The sequence below is a fragment of the Camelus ferus genome, chromosome 5 (assembly GCF_009834535.1).
Source record: "Camelus ferus isolate YT-003-E chromosome 5, BCGSAC_Cfer_1.0, whole genome shotgun sequence".
Lineage (NCBI taxonomy): Eukaryota > Metazoa > Chordata > Mammalia > Artiodactyla > Camelidae > Camelus > Camelus ferus.
The window spans coordinates 15,058,620-15,083,067 of record NC_045700.1 but is presented as its reverse complement, the minus strand read 5'-3'; the positions used below and the strand labels follow the sequence as shown (position 1 = coordinate 15,083,067).

The 24,448-nt window shown below is 40.3% G+C and overlaps 1 protein-coding gene and 1 long non-coding RNA gene across 3 annotated transcripts in view; both read left to right on the top strand.

The window, feature by feature from the left end:
- NCKAP5 (NCK associated protein 5) overlaps positions 1-24,448 on the top strand; it is an 829,955-nt gene that overhangs the window by 738,877 nt on the left and 66,630 nt on the right. The gene's annotated exons all lie outside the window — the stretch shown is intronic.
- Positions 4,985-22,809, top strand: LOC116663587. The gene is made up of 3 exons (XR_004319792.1): positions 4,985-5,058; positions 12,537-12,544; positions 22,798-22,809. It is a non-coding gene; the product is annotated as an uncharacterized LOC116663587 (long non-coding RNA).

Genomic DNA, 24,448 nt, shown 5'->3' with positions numbered 1-24,448 from the left:
AAGGAGGACAGAGATGTCCTTCAGCTCAAGGGAAACAGCAAAGGGCTGGAGACAGGAATACGGCACACAGTAGGGAAGGGGAGTCGGCTTGCCTGGAGTAGAGGGTCATTCTTGAGGATGAGGTATAGATAGAGGTGGTTTTGTGGGATGGGCCCGGACTGTGGAGACCTCAAAAGCCAGGCCTAGATGTTTAAACTTCATCCTACAGACAGTACATGGACTATGGAGATTTTTTTCTTGAAGACTAGCACAACAAGAAGTGCCCATCCAATCACTATGATAGGTTATGCTTGGACTTTTAAAATAGAAGCACATTTTCATTTCTCTCCCTTAGCCCTGGACCAACCAAATGCACCAGTCTCCATACTGTTTCCTCATGACTGGTGGGCTGTGATGAGTAGTCAGGTATTCATGTCAAAGGATGGATGGGGGGCAGAGTATAGCTCAGTGGTAGAGTGTATTTTAGCATGCACGAGGTCATGGGTTCAATCCCCAGTACCTACATTAACAAAATCATAATAAAATAAAATAAATTTTAAAATTAGAAAAAAAGTTCTTATAAAAAAAGATGGACAGCCAAGATGATTTTAGGGTTGCCAAAGGGCTCTCTGTCCCAAAGGAACTCTCCTGGAAGTCTACCAGGATGTACGTAAAATTCCTACCCCCTGGTAACTCCTTTGGGTGCAGGTGCTCCAGTTGATTCTTGTAATACAGCTGGTGTCTGGGAAGGATGCCCACTGAGTGTCACTGATTGACAGCTGCAGTGCTTCTCTCAGGTTAGCACCAGCAAGACCCTTGAGGAATGAGCCATGAGGCAGGTACATCCTCCTGCCAGGAAACTGAAAAGCACAGGAAGAAATGGTTGGACATTTAGAAAAGATAAGGGTGGTGCTCCTCAGACGAGGATCTCAGTTGCCTGGGGCAGAGGCAGACAGGAAGCCCAGGGGCCTGGCACTGATTAATCAAAGTGCTAATAGTGGAAAGGAACCCCTGAACAGGAAATAGGTGGACACATGAAATTAACTTTGTCTTTTATCCCACATTTTTCCAAAGCCTGTTGCTCTATAGTACACGGTTGAGGAATCCGAAATAGCTATACAGAGAGTTCTTTTTTACACAGTTCCCTCAATTTCTTAAAAGACAATTAATTCACTTAAAGTAAATGTAAGAATGTGTGCATGTGGCTTATGGCATAGTAAGGAAGAGTTGGGGGGCCAAAACCAAATCAAACAGCGGAGTAACTCAGCCCCTGAACCAGAAAGTTGCCAATGTGACAGAAAGAAGTCAGACAATAGTATATATTATACCAATATCCACTCTTTATTAAGAACTTTCTATACACTGAACACTGGCTAAAGTGCTTGTATATATGTGGTCTTGTTTTATTGTCACATCAGCCTTGTAAATTAGGGACTGTGGTCACCCTTTGCCAGTGAGGAAATGGATGTCCCGAAAAGTGATGTCCATTGCTCACCAATATGGCTGGTGTGGAGTGGAGCCATCATCCAAACCCAGCTTGGTCCATAACTGTGACATCAAGTTAAATAAACCCCCAAGTATGCCAAATGATGACTAGGTACTTTTTTGGTCGCCTTGCAGGCACCAGAGAGCCAAGATCCCTTTGGTAGATCTCTTGGTCAGGGATTGCAAACTCAAGCTCTCGGGTTGATGAGTGAGTGGGCTGGGCTTGACTCTCACATGCATGTATTATATGAGTGATGGGAGTGCAGAGGAGGAGAGAGAACACGACCATCCTAGGGGAGTAGCTGCTTGTCAATCCCAGTTGTCACCGTAGAAGCCTGGCTCTATGTAGCCAAGACTTTCCATTTCTCAACAGAAGCCAAAAATCTAAATTTTTATGTGACAGGTGATACATTTTAACATGGGGGCTCAATTTTGAAAAGTAAATCTTCAGTTACTTCCTTTTATCTGGCAATATTTCAAATAAGAATTTCAAAATTCTTTCACCGAATGTCACATCTGAAAGTATAGAATATAATATTAAAATATACATATTTTCTTAAATGCATGGTTGAGCTGCAGGCAAAAATTCATCAGAGGCTAGGGACAGCAAGGAAGCTCGGATCCACAGGGGAGAGACTGCTATAGGCAGCCTTTGCTCCACGGGGTATGTGCTGGTCTGTTGACTTTGATCTAGGGTGGTCAGCTGTCCTAGTTTGATTGGGACTTCCTTGGTTTTAGCATCAAAAGTCCCACATCCTAGGAAACCCCTCAGACCTGGATGAACTGGAAGTTGGTCGATCTACCTGGAGTGTGGTATTAAGGAACAGGACTGTTGACATAATGAAAGCCTAGGGCCTGAGCAGGGTGAGATGTTAGACTGAAAGCATCCCTTCCCCGCCCAGCATGAAGCTGGATTCCTGCGAGCAAGGTGACAAACCCACCCTACAGAGGAAGACAGTGGGGAAAAGCTCCTGACTCAGCCACAACTCAGTCCTAGGTCTGGCTGGAAAAAAGGAAAACATGTCTCCTCTGAAGATCCAGAGTCATTAGCTCACACCCAGGTGGATCAGGGAATTAATCCACTCTTTCTTTGTGTCCCTAAGCCCCCATCTTGAAATTTTTAAATGGTCCAAAGTGTGCTTTTAAGAATTCCAGAGAAGAAACTGGGACGGGGATGGGATGAAACAAGAGTGGCAGGACAGAAATATTTTTAAGGCTGGGCAGTGGGTGTATGAGGGTACATTGCACTGTCTGAGAATACTTCAAATGTATCATAATGAAAAGTTTAAAAAGAAAAAAACGCAGGATCAGGGTGGTAGTCCTCCTAAGATTCTGGCAGAATCCAGCTCAAATCCTCTCTTAAGGCATCTACTCTAAAATTTATATACAGATAAATTTCCAAAGAAAATTAACTCACAATAGAAAACCACAAAAAGCATAAGGGGAAAATGACTTCATTAGTGAGTATCAGAAAAAACCAACAAGCTATAGAATGATTCCTGCGAAGACTGCGGACTAGAAAATATAAACCCAAAATATTTACTGCATTTAAATAAAAATGAAAATGAAAGTTAACAAAGGAACAGATGAGCAGTCAGATTTTTTTTAAAAGACAAGATTTTAAAAAATAGAACTTCAAATAAAGTAAAAGTTATTAGAATAATATTTATCACTACTGAAGAGAGAATTATTGAACTAGAAGATACAATTGAAAAATTTTAAAATGCGACACAGAGAGCCAAGGATGTAGATGATATGAAAAAGAGGTTAAATTAAGTAAAAGGTGATGAAATCCACATGCATCTAATTGTAGGTCCTGAAGGAGAGAAAAGAATGAACAGGATAAAAACAATATTAGTGGCTGAGAATTTTGCAGAGTTGAAGAAAGTTACCAACCTGGGATTCAGGAGCCTGATCAGTTCCAAGCAAGATAAATAAAAAGAAATCTACAATTAAGGATAGTGATTTTATTTCCTTGGATGTATACCCAGAAATGGGATTGCTAGATTGTATGATAGTTCTTTTTGGAAATAAAATCACTCTCTCAAAGAGGTATCTGCACCTTCATGCCCACTGCAGCATTATTCACAATGGCCAAGATATGGAAACAACCTAAGTGGTCTGTTAACGGATGAACGGATACAGAAATTGTGGTATATATATATATGTATGTATATGTGTGTGTGTACACATACATATAGTCTTATACTTTTCACATAGAGTTCACTTTCATTTGTATAGTCTTACCACACTATTGTTTAGTTTTGCTCATTATACAAATAGAATACTGTAACTATTCTACTGCAGTTGGCTTTTTTTCTGTCAACATTGTTTTTGCAATGAATCTACGATGGTGCATGCAGTTGTAGTTCATTGGTTTTCACTGCTGTATAGTATTCCATAGCAGAATTACTTCAGATTTGATTTATCCTTTCTACTATTGATGAACATTTGGGTTGTTTTCCATTTGTTGCTGTTATGACAATGTTGCCATGGTCACTGTGGTTTACATTGCCCAGGGTTTTTCTAGAGCCATGCCTTCAAACTTTTTTGACTAGTATCCACAGTAATACATTTTTACATCATAAACCTAGACACCTCTACATGTATACCTATACATAAATGTAATCAAATGTCACATATTCTGTAATTACAGAAACAAAAACCCACAACAAATTAATGAACAGCATGAAATCCAACAATGTGGTTGCCTTATGGAGAGGGAGGAGTGGGAGAAGGATGTAGTGGAAGGGGTGCAAACATGGCTGGAAAAGATTGAGCTGTTGACCTTGGAACTGGGGTGGACCCAGCTCATCACAAGGGTCCTTGAAAGTAGAAGGAGGAGGCAGAAGAGGGTCAGAGAAAAAGACACACAATAGAAAGAGATCAAAAACATGCATTTGTAATAAAAGAGATGCATTCATAATAAAAGAAACACACATTAAAAACCACACTTAGGTCCCATTTTCTATCTATCACATTGGAAAAGATTAAAAAGTTTGAAGATAAACTTTGTTGGCAAGGCTGTGAGGGAGGAGGCATCTTCATACACTGCAGGTAAGAGGGGACTAGGACAACCTCAACAGATGACAGTTTGGCAATATCTAATAAAAGTCACACGTATTTAATGCTATTAAATAATTTCAATTAAATAGTTTATCCTACAGACATACTTGCACATATGAGAAATTATGCATGCACCGAAGCATTGTTTATAGTAATAGGAAAAATCCCAAATGAACCAAATGTCCATTAATAGGATACTAGTTAAATGAATTCTGATAAGGGAATATTATATGTCTGTAAAAAGGAAATAAGGAAGGTCTTTACTGATATGGAACAACTTCTGAGATGTATTATTAAATGAGAACAGCAAGAAGCAGAATAGTGCCTGTGGTATGCTTGATTCTTTTTAAAAAGGGAAAAAGGACCTTAACACATACATATATAGTAAAACATTTAAATGCAGACGTGAATATGATTTTATACACACACATGCATGCACACGTGCACACACACACATAATTATTGGCATGAATAGGACTGAAACACAAGAGTCTAGTACTATTGGTTGCGTCAGGAGAGCAGACCTGGGTGTCTGCTGTATCGGCACAAGAATGAGAGAATATTTTCAGTGTAGGCTGTTTTGTACCTCTTTAATTTTGCAACCTTATAAATACAATACCCTTTCTAAAAGTAAAATACAAATTGAAGATTATGTCTATAAATTTAAAAAAAATACTGAGTTGTTCAGGTAGGTTGTGGGTATTCTTTTATGATGATGATGATTTCAGTATAACTATTTATTGTATACACTCTTGTGTTCAGAGTATATGTCACATTTGTTTTAAAAAGATAAAGTACCATCCAAAACAAAACACGTGTATGGGCTGAATGGGCATCCCCCACCTCCCATCCTCTTCCTGTCTGCCCTTTGAGCAGCTCATTAGCATTTCCAGAAGAGAGGTCAGCCGAGAGAAGAAAGAGCAGGAAAGGGACACGTCCCTGACCACCAATAGAAAGTCATACCATCAATTCTGAAGCACATCAGGTGTCAGAGGAGTACCTTAGAAAGAGAGGTTGTGGGAAACTCTTGAATTTTAATCTCTTTGTCCTCCATATTACCACGGATAAACCAACTTGATCAGATATTACAGATAGGCTGAACTGTCTGTGTTTTAAGTGCTGTTAAAGCCAGCAGTTCTTCTCAGTCATGAAGGTAATAAAAAATTAGTGACTGAGAAGAAGCAGTGATTTTAAAAAATAAAAATCTTGCCAAAGAGGAGCTGGTAGCTTTTCAGAAGCCATAATCAAGTTTGGAAGGAAGGCACTGTCCCAACTGTAAGAACTCAATCACATATGATTAACGAAAAACAGCCTCGATTAAGGTGATCTGTACACTCTGTCCACCGGGATTCCCAGTGCTGTGTGCAGTAAGTCTGGCACATTTGAGTAAAGACTTTAGCTTGAGACAGGTGTAGAGTGCTAGAGTGGTAGGTTGAGTGAGGGCTAATCGTCATGACGAAAACTGAGTTGTGTAATGAAATACACAACTGAGAAAAAGAGGGAAAGAGATCTTGGGAACAGGGTGCTCTTGACTTGAATGAATCCTTATTCAAGAAACATGCTAGAGAAGAACAGAATGGATGTAAAGACAGTAAAGCATTGTAGTAAATCTGTTACAACATGGACTGATCTGCGCACTTTTTAATGAGTCACAGACATGCAACTAATGCTTAACTGTTTGGAGAGAAAAGCCTGGTGGTGCCTGAGAAAATAACGTATCAATGTCAGTCTTAATTTCTTTCATCAGCCCATTGATGGAATTTGAGAAGAGTCATTTAGCAATCTTCTTACCAGCAGTTCAGTGCCTGCTCCTCTCATTCTGCAGATCAGATAAAAGGATGACTGTTTGCTTTATCTTTGCTTTGCCACTCTGGTGCTGCTAAAAGCTTTTCAGGAAGGGGGAGGAACAGCTGAGAGGTTACCAGGTTATGAAACGTTGTCACAGCCAAGCCAGGGGGATTGAATCAGTTTCCAAAATGTTTCTTATGTAGCTCAAACCTATACTCTGGAGGTGTTATTGTTTGATTATAAAAGCAGGAATTTGAAGAGAGATTTTCATGCCACCATGATAAACAGTGTCTGCCTGTAACTCAATTGTGTCAACTCCCAAATGGAGGGGAAATATGCTTTGAGGTGACTTTCTGCCCATTTGAAACTCAGCCATGTGTTCTGCCCTCAGAGCCCATTCGGAAGGAATCCTGTGTGTGTACAAGAGCACATTTGGAGCGGGCAGCGGCTGCCCTGCTTTCGAATGAGTGGATTGCATTTCCAAAGGTGCCTTTTCCCCTCACCATTGACCCAGGCATCATAATGTTTCCAGGATGTCAAATTATGTGTGTATGATTCTCCTATAAGACAGGTCTCTTTCCCTTGTAACTCATAATTTAAAAAATCAAAGTACTTCTCATGTGCTGGGTTACAGTTGAATCTGATTTTAAAAGAGACACGTGGTAAGGAGGAGGCTGTGCACTGAGGAAACAAATGAGATGGGGTCCGAAGTCCAGTTCTGGATTGATGGCTTAGTGCAAAATGCGGCAAATCTCCATTTCCTCAGTCATCAGGTGAAGGACTTATTTTAGATGCTCTCCAATTTTTTTTTTTCCTCCTGGCCCAAAGTTCTAATACTCTTTGAGGAAGGAGGGTATGCCTGAACTTCTGAATACCATCCATGTCAAGTTCCCACCGCCCATGAATCTGTGGGAAGAAAGGTGTTTTAAGTCCCAGGATCTGAGTAAACTAGAGAAGTTGCAAAACTTATCCAACAATTTCTGGGCAGAACTTAGACCTCGTTCCTAATGGTAGTGTCACCACCGTGTATTTGCCTAGAGTTTTGTGTTTTTGAGAGTGCTTCGTTGATTCCCTTCTCAGAGCCTCCCAGCCTTGCAGTCACGTAGGCCTACCTCCCAGGTCCCCTTTGCCACCTCACGGATGCTGTTGTTACAGAACTCAACGTTTGTGTGCCCGACACACAGTGAGGCCAAACAAAAGGAAACATCGCCGTTTGGAGCAGAGAAAGGTTTATTGCAGGGCCCAGCAAGAACAAGGCATGGCTCATGCCCGAGGAACACTCCAAACTCTCCGAGGGGTTTCAGCTAAGTGTTTCTAAAGGCTGGGTGAGGGACGGGTGTCCTAGGGTTTGTGATCAGCTTGCACACAATTCTCTGATTGGTTGATGGGGGAGGTAACAGGGTGGGGTCACAGGGGTTAACATTATCCATCCTTAGGCAACCGTAGGTCTGGGGGCTACTTGCTCATGATCATCAAAGTAGCTGACTTTCTCCATTTGGTGGGGATTTTAGCATCTGTAAAACAACTCAGGACATGTGCATCAGATACTGTTATCTAGGTACGTCGGGGAGGAGCCACAGCAGGGGATATGGGGGAGGGATCTGTCCCGGGAAGGCCCCATAGGGTCCTGCTCAGTTACACTGTGATCTTGAACAAGTTCCAGAACCTCCCTAAGCCTTCTTCCCTCATGTGTCAAACAGAGAAACTAGCAAGACCTACTTTGAAGTACTTGTTCAGATCTTTGAGTTTTTTTGCACATGAGTGCTTGACATCATGTCAGGAGTTAGCAAGAGCTCAGCTGTTGGTCTGCCTGACTGTAGTTAACAAGGGTGTGGATAACGTGTAAGTAATAGGGATATCATCTTTCTTTCTTTCTTAAGTTGTACTCATGGCTATGGTTTATCGCAGTGAAAGGAGACACAACAAAGCCAGCAAAGGGAAATGGCCCCTGGAGTGACATCAGGTAGGTAACCAGGCACAGGGTCCTCTTCCAGTGGAATCACATGGGATACATAAAATTCCCCCAGTGACAAGAGATGGCATCACATGTGAAATGCTGCCTCCCTCAGCTCCTTAGAGACTTAGAGCCCAGGATTCTTACTGGGAGCTGGTCACACAGTCACCATCTTGCCTAGCACATTTAACAATGCCATGTCCAGGAGGGTGGATATAGCTCGGTGCTAGAGTGTATGCTTAGCTTGCACAAGGTCCTGGGTTCAATCCTTAGTACCTCCATTAAAAAAAAAAAGTCCTCAGCTAAAAAACCCAGTTCCCCAGAAGGGAAATCATTGTTCAGCATAAACCAGTTTGTTTGCATAAACAATTCAAGCACAGACACCCTTATCAGTTAGGGTGGTGGCAACCGTCTCAAAATCCCATGTTTTCAGGTGCTGCTAGCAAAGGGCCATCCTTACAAGCAGGCATCTCTAAAGGTAAGCCTCGTCAACCTGCTGTGGTAACTCTTTTCTGTGCAATCAATAGCTTTGGCCCTGTCCAAAGCATCTTTATAGCAAAATTATTATCAGCAGGGTACCATACAGTGGAGTACGACCAGATTGTGGTGTTGACTTCTGCTATTCCGTCTAGGGGTTCTGAACTAAGTTGAATTTGACCTGAATGCCTCCGCCCAGTGCTGAGGCAGAGTTGTGACAGTCACTGATCTGGCACATAAGAAGGGCATCCCCGTGTACAGTATGTGGTTCTCCTGGAGACAAGGAGTTTGCTGTCATTAAGGCACTCCCAACAAGGTATTTGCTAGTCAGACAGTACAGGTTAACAGGCTCCCAGTGTGGCTTTCCACTGTGGGACTCCACACCTAGGACCCCCCAGTCTAGGATAATTCAGTTCAGTTCCTGGTTTCAGAGACACTGTTGTCAGTTCGAAACAGCTCTGCTTATCTGTGACATCAGTTTACCAGTGTCATTTGTAAGTGATCTGTGTGGAAAACACAGCAGCTGGGCCACCTTCGCTGTCTCATAGTTAGTGCTGTCAAGGGTGATCTTATACTCAACCTCGGTTTGAATTCAGGGCCCTCACAGCAGCTTGGAAAGATAGCAGGGGGAGCTTTCGTTCAGGAAGAGGAGAAAGCTTCCAGGGATAGTTCTGAAAAAGAAACATCATTAATTCCTTTCTCCCCCACTTCCCCCTCAAGTCCTCCCCAGGTACCAGGGCTTTGACTTCTCCCATTGATACAAAAATCAGTGTGTTTCAGTCAATCATCAAAACTTTACATTTTTTTATCCATAAACTATCACCCAGATTTTTTTTTTTTTGTCTAGAAAGGTTGCATGCAAAAGGGATAAAAGAATTTTCACAGGAAAAAAATGTTTTTTTTAATTGAAGTACAGTTGATTTGCAATGTTCTATTAGTTTTAGGTGTACAACATAGTGATTCACTATTTTTATAGATTATACTCCATATGAAGTTATTATAAAATACTGGCTATATTCCCTGTGGTGTACATTACATCTTTGTATCTTATTTTATTTTATGCCTAGTAGTTTTTACTTCTTAATACCCTGATCCTATCTTGCTCCTCCTCACTTCCGCCACCCCATTGGTAACCAGTAGGTTGTTTTCTGTTATCTATTGGTCTCTTTCTGTATTGTCATAGTCATTCATTTGTTTTGTTTTTTAAGTTCCACATTTAAGTAAATACAAACAATATTTATCTTCCTTTTAGACCTATTTCACAAAGCATGATAGACCATCCAGGTCCATCCATGTTTTTGCAAATGGCAAAATTTTATTCTTTTTTATGTCTGAGTAGTATTCCATTATATATATCTCACATCTTCTTTATCCAGTCGTCTATTGATGGACACTTAGGTTGTTTCCATATCTTGACTATTGTAAATAATGCTGCTATGAACCACAGAAAAATATTTTTATACAACTTAATCAGAAAGAAATATGTTCAGAAATTGGTCAGAACAAAATTTGGAATTTTAAAATGTTTCAAAACAGGTTTATATAACCTATTTTGTCCTGATCATTTACCCAGTGAGCAGCCCTAAAAGGCTAGCCTTTCTGGTGACAGCTGCATTTAACAAGCACAGGGCACTAAAGCTTGTGTCACATGGGAAAGGGGAAAGCAGTAGAGTCAGGATCTCAGCCCACTGCTGGAGACTGCAAGTCATCTGGATGTCATCTTTCTGACTGATGAGGAAAGTGGGGCACAATGAGGTTTGGCACCCATAATTCACCGCAAGGTGGTGACAGGATTCATATCGAAGACAAGCATGCCTTAAGGATGGATAGATTTGGTCTTAGACGTTCCTGGTCGTAAATCTCACACATGAAGAGTAAGGCCTAAGGTGGCCTTAGAGTTCTCCAGCCAGTTCTCAGGTACTGCCTCCCCCACGTACTACAGATGAACCTGAACCACAGCTGCCAGTCATGGGCAGTGTCCCACCCACACCTGCTACCAACCCACCACCTCCATCCTCTTCCTCCAAGACGGTCCTCTGCATGGTGTTACACCCATTTGAGAAATTCCAGTTTATAAGAAAGAACTAAAGGGAAAACTTACAGCTTCTTCACTGGTAGGGGTGAGTCAGTTTCGTTCTCTGGCTCTCAAGCCTCCAGGCACAGCCATAAAGCAAGTTCAGTCAGTCACTAAATATTTATTAGACATTGACTCCATTCCAGGCATTGTACTGGACCCTGGGGACATAAAGACTGAGAATACATGGGCTCTGGATTTGATGAGCTGCTCTGATTCTGAACCAGAAACCTTACTTACATCTTTTTCTTCCACTTCAGCTTAAGATTGAATCACTCTAATATCTTGCCTCCTTACTAGCCTCTACAAAAAGGTCAATTCCCTCGCCTATGTTTTTAAAAATTTTTCTTGGATGCTACTAAAGAAACTTGATGGCTATAGATAATCTTGTCCTTGTAAATAATCAAGGACTTACATGCCTTAGGAGCTCCTAAATTATGTGAACTTGTTCTTGACGTGCTGGCAAAGACAAATAATTTCTTTAAAACAGATGGCATACAGAGCCATTGTTGAAATGTCAACTCCACTGCTGCTTATTGCCCTGCTTCTCTGGGGAGATATTTGCATGTTGGATTCACCTGGGCCCTTGGTCTGTGATACAGAGAAGTTGGGAAACTTAGTTGAGTATGACTTCCTAACAAAACCTCTTAGATAAGACAGTATGGTATGCTAATAACAGATGGTGTAGCCACGATTTTATTTTTAGTGATGATGAAACCCATGTGCATTACTGTTTTCTTTTAATAAAATTCATTCATTCATTCATTCATTCATTCTTTACAGTGATTTTCGAGATTATCAGTCTAGTTTGGGTTTTCCAGAAATAGACCCTGTGCGAAGGATTCAAGGACAAGTAAATTATCAGGAAGTACAGTAGAGACCAACAGGAGAAATCAGACAAGGAAGGGAACACAACCAATGAAAGGGGTGTTACCACTGCCAGTTACCACCAGGACTGGTTGTGTAATTTGCATCGCCCGGTACAAACCAAAATGCAGGGCCCTTTGTTCAAAAGGTTTAAGAATTTCAAGATGGCGACAGCAGAACACAAATTTACACACGTGTCGCAGGCCCTGACTGCTACTGTGTATGACACAAGTTTAATCTCAGAAAAACTCCAGGGTATAGAAGCTGAGTCTTGGAGTCTTCCCACCTTAAGAGTGAGGGAACTGGATATTCATCAGCCCCTGTCATCACTGATAAGTCAGGGGCTGCTTCTGGAGCTGTTAGCAAAAAGATGCAGTTATTGGCAATTGGAAGTTCAGCAGGGGCACACTCACATGCTGAGACCCCAGGAAGGTGGTGGACCAGCAGCGGTGGCCAGCACGCTACCCAACTACCAAAGAATCTCCTGGTATTCCAACTCAGCCCCAAGTGTCTCGAAAACTGAGCTACCTGTTGAAAGGTACTGAAGTTCCCCCCTTTAAAACTAATATCCTCTCAAACCCTGTGCTTGCTACAGGCTTCTTAGCCAGCTCCTTAGTAACTAAGATAGCCATCATCTTCTCCATGTGTAAGATACTCTTACAGTAAGGGGAGAACCTAAGATCCTGAGTTCTTAAAATGCAGCCACATTTGTTTTCCAAATATTAAGATGCCAGACAAGCTATTTCTTACCCTATGTGCCTCATTTGCCTAGTCCAGGAAGAAGGCTTAGAATTATTCTCAGTCTATTTCCACAAGAGTTGAGGCGGCTACATCAGAAAAATACAGGAAGAGCAGTTTTAAAACAACGCACTCATTCCTAAGTCATAACGTCTCAAAACTGTGGGGTGGGGGTGGATCTGGAGGTATTAGCAGGCTGGTTTCCACTGAGCTCAGTTAAATAGGCCACCTTGCATGTGTTTATTTGAAAGGGGCAGTATGTTTCAATTAGAACCACCCCCCCTCAATTTTGGCTCTTTAATCATAGCTGTGCGCCACAAACAATGGCTCCTTAATTACTGTGATAGTTAATTTTGGATGTCAACTTGACTGGGCCAGAGGGTGCCCTGGTCTGTAATCAGACATTATTCTGGATGTCTCTGTGAGGTGTTTTTGGAGGAGATTAACATTTAGATCAGCAGACTGAATAAAGCAGATTGCCCTCCTAAAGAGAGTGGGCTTCGTCCAATCGGTTGGAGACACGGATAGAACAAAAACTCTCTCCCAAGGAAGAGAATCCTTCCTGCTTGACTGCCTTTGAGCCGGGAGGTGAGATTTTTCCTGCCTTCAGACTAGACCTGGAATGGTGACTGTTCCTAGGGAGTTTGCCGGCCTTGGGATTGAAATTCCCCATCAATTCTGCTGGTTCCCAGGCCTCAGGACTCAGATGAGAACTAAGCCTTGGGCTCTCCTGGGGCTCCCACTTGTTGAGTCTCCCTGAAGATCTTAGGACTTGCCAAACCCTCTTAGTTTTGTTTCTCTGCAAAATCCTAACAAAATTACATGTAATTCAATTTTAATAGGATGATTAGAATATCTTCTGGTTAGAGGAAATTGAGCTGCTCTCATCTGTCAAGGTGGCTAAAGATTTCATTCCGTTTGCTTCATCCTGGCCAAGGAAAACCAAGCTGAAAACTTATCCTATAAACTGGGCCAGGGTGGGGAAACTGCAGATGCCAGGATCCAAATATCAGACAGCCCGCGTCATCATCATTTATGGAAAAGGGTGGAGCCCGCAGCCCTGGTGAAACCCCTGTTATTGAAAGCCTTTTAGTGTAGCAGTCCCGTTTCACGTGAGCAAACAAAGCTAAATAGTTTGACTTCAACTGACTCTGAAATCAGAGCTCATTCACGCGTCTTTCTCGTGAACTTTCTCGGGAGGCGTGTGCCTTCTGCAGAGGAGCCCCCCTCACCCCAGTGGAAACTAAGAAGATTTGAGAGGCCTGTGCATAAGGACAGGGCCCCTGGAAATCTGCATGCCAGCCCACAGCATGTTTATTCATTACATGGTATTGGATCCCCGTGAAGGAGAATTTGTATTTTAGAGCAAACTTCCTTGAAAGTCAGAAACGATGACCTCAGGGGTTCATGAGAGGCTCCTGCTGAAATCAGTGGGCGTTGCTTTCCACATAGATCCTTGTGCTGATGGGCCAGAATCGTGGATGACAGTTAGAGGGCTGTGCAATTCACATATTGCTCTGCAAGTGGACCAGACTGCCAGGGAGCCCGAGTTAAATAGCCTTCTTTCACTCCAGCTAGCATGTCCAGGAATCCACAGTGGGTGGGGTATTGTGCTGAATGTGTGCCAGGTCTTCATTTACAGATATCACTTGTGTGGAGTGTTGTGATGAAACTGCCAGGCAGAAGGGCAGTCCACGCTGCATGGAGAGAGACATTCCCACTGTTCACCAACCCCTGTAAGAGAAAGTGACACCTGAGGGTCACATACACATAGCCCCTTCCACTTCCCTCGGTGCACAGGGATCCTTGAATCCAGACAGCCTTCGCATCAAGCACCTGAACCTTGCCAAGTTGAGTGAAGTGTCCCAGGATGATGAAAGCTTTGGAAGGGAGACAGGCTGCAGGGCATGTGCCTTGCTTCTCAATAAACCGCACCTACTAGTGAGTTTGTATTTACGAGGATGATAATTCCACTTCTAGGGTGATATTCTGCAGGCATATGGAGAGAAGTTAAGATGAATTCTTTGGAAGTAGATGGGTTGAGCTGGGTTGTTTAGATCAAAGTTTCTCCTTCCCCTGCACAGTTAAGTAGATTGAGTTATCAAAAACCTTTGAAGCTTCACATGTTCTGTTTGACTGCAACCTCAGGACCCCACGGAGAGACCCACTCAGCTTCCGCCTTTTTATTCTCCTCATTGTCCATCCCTGACTCCTTCCCAGTCGGATGTGGGGTGGGGTGGTCAGGGATCACTAAGTGTCTTATGACTTGCCTGGACTTACTAGAGATGTTTTCATGCTTTGCATCCTGAGTTCTTTCAGCTGCCTTTGACTTCCGCCTTAATCCCACCTTCAACAATGCTGTCTGCTGCAACTTTCCTTTCCATTTCCCCAGCAATGCTGTTTACAAACAAGGTCTCCAAGCTGAGTTCTAGATATTTCTGGTATGTACTCCAGCATCATGATTCCGTTCAGCCTACCCATGTCCTCCTTCTCACCACAGTTACTCTCCTATTGTGATTTTTCCCCATGCTCTCACTTGGCTCCCTGTTTTAGGAACCCCTCCATTACTGTCCTTCCATTTCCTCACATCTTCTTAGATGCCTCGTTCACCTCTTTCTTCTTGTCTTCAGGAAATACACATTTCCTAAAGAACCAATAGCACGTTCAATATTATTCATCATGCAGTGATAATATCTTTCTGTTGGAAGGCCAAGTTATGACAGTTGCCCTTAGATAGTACAAAGATATATTCTTGATAACATATTTTGAATTTTTATGTATTGGCCTTGGGTCAAAATGATTGCAGATCCTCATCAGATTTTCTGTCAGGTCTTGTTTACTCTTCCTGAACACCAAAAAAAGACCAAAATATACATAAGATTCAAACATGAACTCCAGGTTCATCATTACTCCTCATTCCCAAGCCTTCACATCTTTCATACAACTTTCCTAACTTCTCAGGATTCAAAATAATACAGCAGAAACAGCACTGAACCTGGAACCGGTATACTGAAGTTTCAATTACTATTTTGTCCCTGATTAATTAAATAAATCTTTGTCTTGGTTTCTGTACCTGTGAACTGGACTACTGGTTTCTGCCTTCCCCAGCTCTGTACATGATTGTTCAGAAAGTTAAAAGAGGTGAAGTTCATGGCAGCACATTTTAAATGTAAGATGGTGGTAGGTTAGGTTGTTTGGTGGGAATGTAGTTTGGTGCAGCCATTATGGAAAACAGTATGGAGAGTCCTCAAAAGACTGAAAATAGACTTACCATCTGATCCAGCAATCCCACTCCTGGGCATATATCCAGAGGGAACCTTAATTCAAAAAGATACATGCACCCCAATGTTCATAGCAGCACTATTTACAATAGCCAAGACATGGAAACAACCTGAGTGTCCATCAACAGATGACTGGATAAAGAAGCTGTGGTATATTTATACAATGGAATACTACTCAGCTATAAAAAAGAATAAAATAATGCCATTTACAGCAACATGAATGGACCTAGAGATTGTCATTCTAAGTGAAGTAAGCCAGAAAAAGAAAGAAAAGTACCATATGATATCACTTATATGTGGAATCTAAAAAAAACAAAGACAAACAACTTATTTGCAAAACAGAAAACAGACTCTCAGACTTAGAGAACCAACTTGTGGTTACCAGGAGAGGGGGAAGGGAGTAAATTGGGATTTAGATATTTGCAGATACTAATTGATATATATAGAAGAGATAAACAACAAGTTTATACTGTATAGCACAGGGAACTATATTAGTATCTTGTAGTAACTTCTGGTGAAAAAGAATATGAAAATGAATATATGTATGTTCATGTTTGACTGAAGCATTATGCTGTACACCAGAAACTGATACAACATTGTAAATTGACTATACTTCAATAAATATATATATAGTATATATGTATGTGTGTGGGGTGTGTGTGTGTGTGTGTGTGTGTGTGTGTATACAAAAAAAAAGTGTAAGGTGGCCCCAAAGTGCCAGAGACTCCTTTATACCAGCATCTGGGCTCTGCCAGCTACCAAAGCCACCACCATCTACCAGCCAGTTCACAATTTCCATTCCTGTTGGACTCTATTTGAAACAGTGTCGCTAAGCAGGTATATAAAGGTTTTTTCCTCTTATGTATCTTTTAAAGGAAAAAGATGCTACATTTATGACACGCTTGCCTTAAAAGCCCAAAGGCCAGTACCTTTTCAGTAGGTCCATTATGGAGAATGAAAACAGGTGGTGAGACCAGAAGGCCTGGGGATATGGTTTGATAGCATGTTAAAGGTAGATGTGAAAGGAGAATTTGAAAAGGACAGTATTTTGAACACAAGATTATCTTAAAAGTAAGACTGAAGAGAAAAAATAGAAAGTTTTCATCATACTAAATAGGTTTTAACGTACAGCAGACTATTTATTTTAAAGGACAGCTATAAACCCTCATTAGAAAGGAAGTGCTAAAATTAAAAAAAAAAAAGCCTTCTAACTTGGTTATAAATGGCTCACTAGAGTCCATAAAGGAATGGTTATTGAATTAGGAAAAAATGATGATAAATAGCAGAAAAGAGACCCTGGAAGATGAATATATTTCTCAGCGACAACTTAGACTTGGCCGGAAGAGGGAGAGGAGAGTTAAGATGATAGTGGTTGCCAAGTAGTGGAAAGAGCTCTGGACTTGGAGTTAGAAGACCTGGCTTTGAATCCTGGCTGCTGTGTATGCACTCATGTCTCCGAGACATATCTGTTCCCTGTGCATTTGTTTTCTCACATGTAAAATGGAAATTACCACTGACACATAATGTTGCTGTAAAATTCAGTTGAAATAATGAAGGAAGAATGTAGCAGATGTTACGCTTGGCTTCTCAATATTTGTCTCCACTCCAGGGGTACCACGTGATTAGGGCAGTCATGGTAAGCGTCCCTGCCAGTGGGTAGAACCCAGTCCTGAATCACTCAGTAAGTGCCATGCTCAAAGTGACATGGATTGGTCTGGGGATGAGTTTGTGACCTCAGATGGCTAATTTGCAGGGGACAGGGCAGTTGGAGGTGTGGAGAGAATCACATCCACCCAGTCAGCTTTTTTCCATCTGGTCTTGGAAGTGTAGCACTGATGGGTGTGGGCCTGCACCCGCCAACTCAGATCAACATGAAGATGAAGCTGAGACATGGGAAGTGGGGGCCAGTGTCAAGAGAACTGCAGGGAAATGAAAGCAGAGGCCCTGGATCAAGGTAGCCCTGAAGCCTGCTCTAATTCCAGACTGTGAGCTAGTGCATACTTACCATTTCATGTATTACTTTACACCAAAATCATCCTCACTGATTCAAAGTGCTCAGTAAGCTGAATACGGAAGGCAGTACTAGAATCACGTAGCAGTCCACGTTGGAGCTTTGTGGTTTATATAGGCCTCGATCCAAACCCTGGCTCTCCTTCTTGTAGCTGTGTAACCTTGGGCAACTTTATTAACCTCCTTAAACCTCAGTTTCCTCCTGTGTAGAATGTCTCCATTGCATAATGCATAGTCACCCAATGCGAATAAAGTGCTCGCCCTGCAGTAAGCAGTCAGCAAATGTTGTTATGCTGCAGAAATATGAGGTATGGTGAAGGTCAAATACATCAGCACAGAGCATGTCTCGGCTGCTTGTACAGTCGTGATTTAGTGACTCTGCTCCTTAAAGACTCTTTCTGCAAAGGAGTCTGGGACACACAGCCAGGGAAGCTAGGAGTCTGGGCACTAACCTCCAAGCTGGAGAAGAACTGGGCTACAGAGTCCCTGGGAGGCTCTCTGATACTGGGGATCCCCAATCCTACTGGGAGGCAGGTTGACAAATATAGAGAACCTGAGCTTTGAAATTGTATTCACTGTCTGTCCAGTGAGCATCTTCACTTCTCAGGGCTTTGCTTCACTCCTTTGCCAAATAAGAATAATAGTAGCTAGTTGCCAAGATTATTGAAAAGATCAAGGAGCACACAAAGCCTTTTCTGTGCTGCCTGGATCTGGGATTAAGGAACAGTCCCAGTTTCACTTCCCAATGACTCCCAAAGACCCTGCCTTACCGACATCACTTTCAGATGTCTCTAAAGATTTTTCAGGGTTATATGTGGGGAAAGCCCATTTTCCTCTATTCAGCTATGTTCAACCAAGATTGCTTGTACTTTCAGATTTCAGTAAATCTTTACTGGCAGGTTAGGCACATGATATTTAAAATCAGGTATATTGAGATATAATTTACATACAAACAAATTTTACCCACTCCAAGGGGACAGTTGAGTGAGTTTTGATTACTGTATAGGGTTGTGTAACCACTACCACAATTAAGATATATAACATTTTCGTCACCCCAAAGTATTCCCTGGTCCTGCTGACCACTGATCAGCTTCCTATCACTAGAGCTTACTTACCTTTTGTAGAATTTTATGTAAATAGAATTAATCATGCAGTGTATAATATTTTGGATTTGTTCTCTTTTGATTAGGATTAAGTTTCTGAGATCCTGGATCCATGTTGTTGTATGTATTGTCAGTTGTGTTTTTCATTTTGTTTTTTTATTGATGATTAGCATTTTGCATGGATATGCCACATTTATTTATCCATCACTAGCTGGTGGACATTTCAGTTATTTCAAGTTTGGGCCATTATGCATAAAGCTGCTATAAACATTTGTGTATGAGTCTTTGGGGGGTGTGTGTGTGTGTGTGTGTTCTTTACTTTTAGATAATAATATTATTGTTGGGTCACATGATGATTGTATATTTAATTTTCCAAGAAACCGCCACACGGTTTTCAAAGTAGTTTTACCATTCTGTACCCCTAGCAACAATGTGTGTGAGTTCTGCTTGTTCCACAGCCTCACCAACATTTAATATTCTTAGTATTTTTAATTTTAGCCATTTGCAGGGAATGTAGTGATATCTCGTTGTGGTTTTAGTTTGCAGCCCCCTAATGTCTGATGACTTTGGTCATCTTTTCCTGTGTTTATTTGCCATGTATCTTCTTTAGTGTCATATGCATTCAGATTTTTAATTTTGTATTGAGGTGTTTGTCCTCATTGTTGCATTAGAGGTCTTTTTATAATGTATCCAAATCCCTTATTAGATACAGTTTTGCTGTGTTTTTCTAGCCTGTTGCTCGCCTTTTAATTTTCCAGTGTCTTTGAAAAGAAAGTTTTTTATTTTGATCCAGCTTTAACTTTTTTAAGAATTATTTTATGGTTCATGTTTTTAAGTTCTGTTTAAGAAATTGCTGCCTAACCCAAGATCACAGAGATATCCTTGTTTTCTTCTAGGATTTTTATGACTCTCACCATAAAATTATGGTTTTTATGGTTTTATGGTTTCAGTCTATGCATTAATTGTTGTATATAATGTAAGCAAAAGGGTGAGGTTCATTTTTCTCCATATGAATGTTCAGTGCTTCTAGTACCTTTTGTTGAAATACTGTCTTTCCCTTATTAAATTGCCTTGTCATGTTTGTCAGGTCTCAATTGACAATATATTTGTGGGTCTATTTCTGGAATATCTGTTCTGTTCCACTGATCTACATGCAAATCTTTACCCAGTACCATGTTCTCTTGATCACTGTAGCCAGACAGAATTCAGGTAGTGTGCAGAGTCAGCCTTCTGACATTGTTTTACTCTTTAAAAAAATGTTTGCATTTCTAAATAATTTTAGAGTCAGTTTTTCAGTGTCTATGAAAAAGCCTGATAGTCTTTGATTAGGAGTGCATTGAATCTATAGATTAATTAGGAGAGAATGGACCTCTGAATAATATTGAATATATTTAAAGCAGATTTCTTATGAACAGCATATAAATGGGTCCTATTTTTTAAAAATCAAATCTGAGAATCTCAGCCTATTAATTGAGATTTTTCAGGCCATTTAATGTAATCTCAGTGGTTTGGTTTAAATCTGCCATCTTTCTGTGTGTTTTATTTGTCCTGACTGTTCTCTATATTTTTGCCTCTTTTTCTGCCTTCTTTTTCGGTTCTGGTTTTTGTTTTTGTGCCGGCAATTTAATTTTTGTTTTAATCTGCTTCTAAGAAGTCAAATAATTCTCTAAGATGTATAACAAAAACAGGTTTCTCTGCCCCAGTGCTCACAGGCCCCGAGCCCCACGGCCTACAGGCAGTCTCTTGTCTTCCAGCTGTTTCTTCAGGCCTTTCAACTCCATATTGCAAAGTGATGACCCTGCATTGTCATTTCTTGAGGTTTTGAAAATGTAAACTTATCTTTGGCTGTCTATTACAGGAGATTGGGAATTTGCATTCTTGACTCTTCTTCCCTTATTTCTTCCAAAAAGCTGTTGTATAGATTTTAGTTAACTTAATATGTATTGTTTATAGCCTTATGATTACATAAAGACTGTTCACTGATGTACGAATTATACTACTTACAGTATAATTTGAACCCATTTCCTTTTTTGCTCAGCTTAGGATTTTTTCAAGCATTAATAATGACATTTCCTCCCAACTGTCTCAGGTTTCTGTGTCCTGATCATTGATTCCAAATTCTCCAACGAAATTGTAAGGCCCCTCTCAATATTATTCTCCACCTAATGAAATGCATCAGGTCATAGACAATTTCTTTTAAATGTTTTCTCTAGGAGCCGCCCCCAGAGAGGCTGGGTCCTCCTGCTTCCCAGATTGTTTCTGCCTCCTTTTAAATTGAGTGTTTTTTATGATTCCATCTTATCTCCCTTTGCACCTTATTAGCTATACATCGTTGGGTGATGGTGGTGGTTGTTTTGGTTTGTTTTAGTGATTGAACTAGTGTTTAAATGTAACTTAATTACATCTTTAGCACAGTCTATCTGTAACATATCTATCTGTTACAGATTACTTTCTTATAACCCCTCCCACTCTTAATGCTATTGTTATGTGTATATTACTTCCACATGTTAGAAACCTTGGAATATGTTGTTATATTTGCTTTAGTGAATTATCTCCTAAAGAGATTAAAAATTAAGAAAAATGTTCTTTATATACAACATTTATTTACCATTTCTTGTGCTTTTCATTCTGTTGTGTATATATCCAGATTATATCCAGATTTCTACCTGATACTTATTTTTCATCTGCCTGGGAAATGTCCTTCAATGTCTTAACAATAAAAATCATCTGGCAAAGAATTCTCTCAGCTATTGTTAGTTTGAAAAGTATACGTTTTCCTTGGTTTTTAAATTAATTGAAAAGCTAATTAATTACAATTTTTAAAAGACTGACAGGCTTTGGGGTTCTTCTCCCCTGTCAAAACTTTAGAGATATTACTTCACTTTCTTCTGGCTTGCTTATGTAGTTTTTGGCATGAAGTCTACGGTCAGTTTTATCCTTGTTCTGTAAAGTATCTTTGTTCTCAGCTGTTTTTAAGGTGATGACTTTATCATTGATATTCAGCAGTTTGATAATGATGAGCCTTAGTGTGGTTTTCTCCATGTTGGTTCTGGTTGAGGTTCATTGAGTCTCTTAGATTTGGGACTTACAATTTTGATCAGATTTGTACATTTTTGGTTTTTTCTTTACATGGTTCCCCCTTTCTTTCTGGGGCTTCAATTGTACATATTTAGACCATTTCATATTGACAGCCAGGTCACTGATGGTCACTTTCTTTACCTTTTCTTTCTCTGTGTGCTTTATTTTAGATAGTTTATTTTGTTATGTTTAAACATTTACTGATCTTTTTTCCTGCTGTATCTGATACCTCTGCTAATCTGCTATGAATTCTGTATAGTGGTTTTTTTTTCATTTAAATGTAGTTTTTCCTATCTACAATTTCCATTTATGTGTTTTTATTTTAATAGCTCCTAACTATGTTGAAGTTTTACTTTATATCTTTGTACGTATTTATGACATCTACAATATTTTTAAGTTAGTGTTTAATTTCATTACTTCTCATGACTCTTTCTGTTTCTGTTGATCACTTTTTCTCTTAGATGTGGATTGTATTTCCCTGCTTCTTTTCATGCCTGGTGGTGATCTTTGATTGGATGCCAGAGATTGTAAAGTTTACATTGTTGAGTGCTGGATTTCATTGTATTCCTATAAAGATGTTGAATTTTGTTTGGGGTAACATTTAAGTGATTTGCCAATTAGTTTTATTATTCAAACCTTGCTCTTCAGTTTTGTTATGACAAGCCCAAGGAAGCCTATAATTCTGGGTATAATTTAGCCTTATTACTGTGGCTTGGCCCTTCTTAGAACTCTCCCATATGGTCCAGAGAGGCTTGTCCTCTCTGCGTGGTGGAAACATAAACTATTTTCAGCCTTTCGTGAGCTCAAGAAATTGTTTAGCCTACTGCTTCATAGTCATTATTTCTCTGACTTCGTGAATTTCACCTCAGGCATGAGCAGGTTAATACAAAGCTGAAGTCTGTAGGGAAACCTCTGCTATTATCCTTTTTTCCTAAACATTGCCCAGAAAATTCTAGCTACCTCAACCACTCACACATACATGCCTCTATTTCCTCTTCAATTCAGCAGGATCTCCAGACTCTGTTCATGTTCCATCTCTCAGTGTTTCAGTCTGGAATCTATTGCTGGGCAGTTGGCTGCAGAGATTACAGAACTCACTTCATTTGTTTTCTTTGATTCAGAGATCAGCTTCTATCCTGCCTATTGTCCAGTATCTGAAAACAGTGTTTAACAGTGTATGTGTGTTCCTTAATCCTTAATAGACAGAAGCAAAAATCTCTCTGTATTTTACCCATATTCATATCGTTTGGTCTGTTGGATCTCATTACTTCTTTATTATCTTCCTGTTGAAACAACCATGGAATATTGGAGAGTGGAGAGCGGCAGCTGAAATGGAAAGATAGGCTCATATCAACTTCAGCCTTCTCTTCATCCACATTTCAGCTACAGTCACATAAAAGAAAAATAAATGATCCTTGAATATTCACTTAAAATAGAATACCTCATAATAATTAAAATGCTGAACCAAGCAAGTAAGTCATGTTAAAGTGAATATTTAAAAACAAAAGTTGCAGTGTCTGAAGACTTAAGCTTTCTTCCTTTCTGCATATGATTTGAAAAATCTTTAATATTGAATCAATATAGAGACAAATGAAGAAGAACATCTATGAGTTTAAATTCTTATCTTTCTGGGGCCTTTTGTTAAATAGCTATAATCGTAGTAATAAAAGCAAACTAAAATAATTTGTAATTTTAGAGTATCTAAAATTTTAATTTAAAATTTAGGTTAATATCTGCCTCCTGAGCACAGTAGGCAGCGTGTCAGGTTATTAAATTAGGTTAATAATATGTAGGATACTTAGGCTCTCATAAACATCTTTAATACATTTTTCATCTGTTGCTAAATTGATAGATCTGAGTCTCCTGATGCATCTCTGTTTTTATGTGCTTCCTGCCAGATAAAGCTGTCGTGACTCTTCCTGCAGCACCTTCCCCCTCAGTTTATTTTCTTTCCTCCCTTCCCTCACTTGCCTTATCAAAGCAGATGTTATCCAGGCAGGTAAAATGGAGAGGAGAGGCAGTTGTCCATATAGTTCAGCAAACCTGATAGGGAGTTTTAGAGATTTAGAGAGACAGATGTACCCATAATAGCCATCTGTGTCTATCAGATTCACCAGATAATTGTTCAACTTTTTACTTCCTTTAGGCAGGGCAGATAGAGGTGTAGTGAATCTGGGAGAGGGGTAGATTGTTGAACAGATACAAGGATAACCTTTCAGGGCAAATATTTCCATCTTCTCTAAGGGAAATCGTGACTTACTAACTTGGGAATGTGATCTGAGAATGTAATAAGTCTGTGAACCAAGGAGAATCAGTAAACAGCATTTGTTTAGACTTTTAATATACCTTTCATAAGCGCCATCCCAAAAGTGAATCAAAGGAAGATACAAGCGAATAGCTAAGTTATAATTAGATTGGGAGAAAAAATTTGAGAACAGAGCAATTTTGTCATGGATATAGAATGAGCAAGGATAACAGGAAACAAAAGGGAGAGAGAAATTGGCATTTCTTCAGTTAGAAGAATGGTGATTAGGGGAGGGTAGAGTGG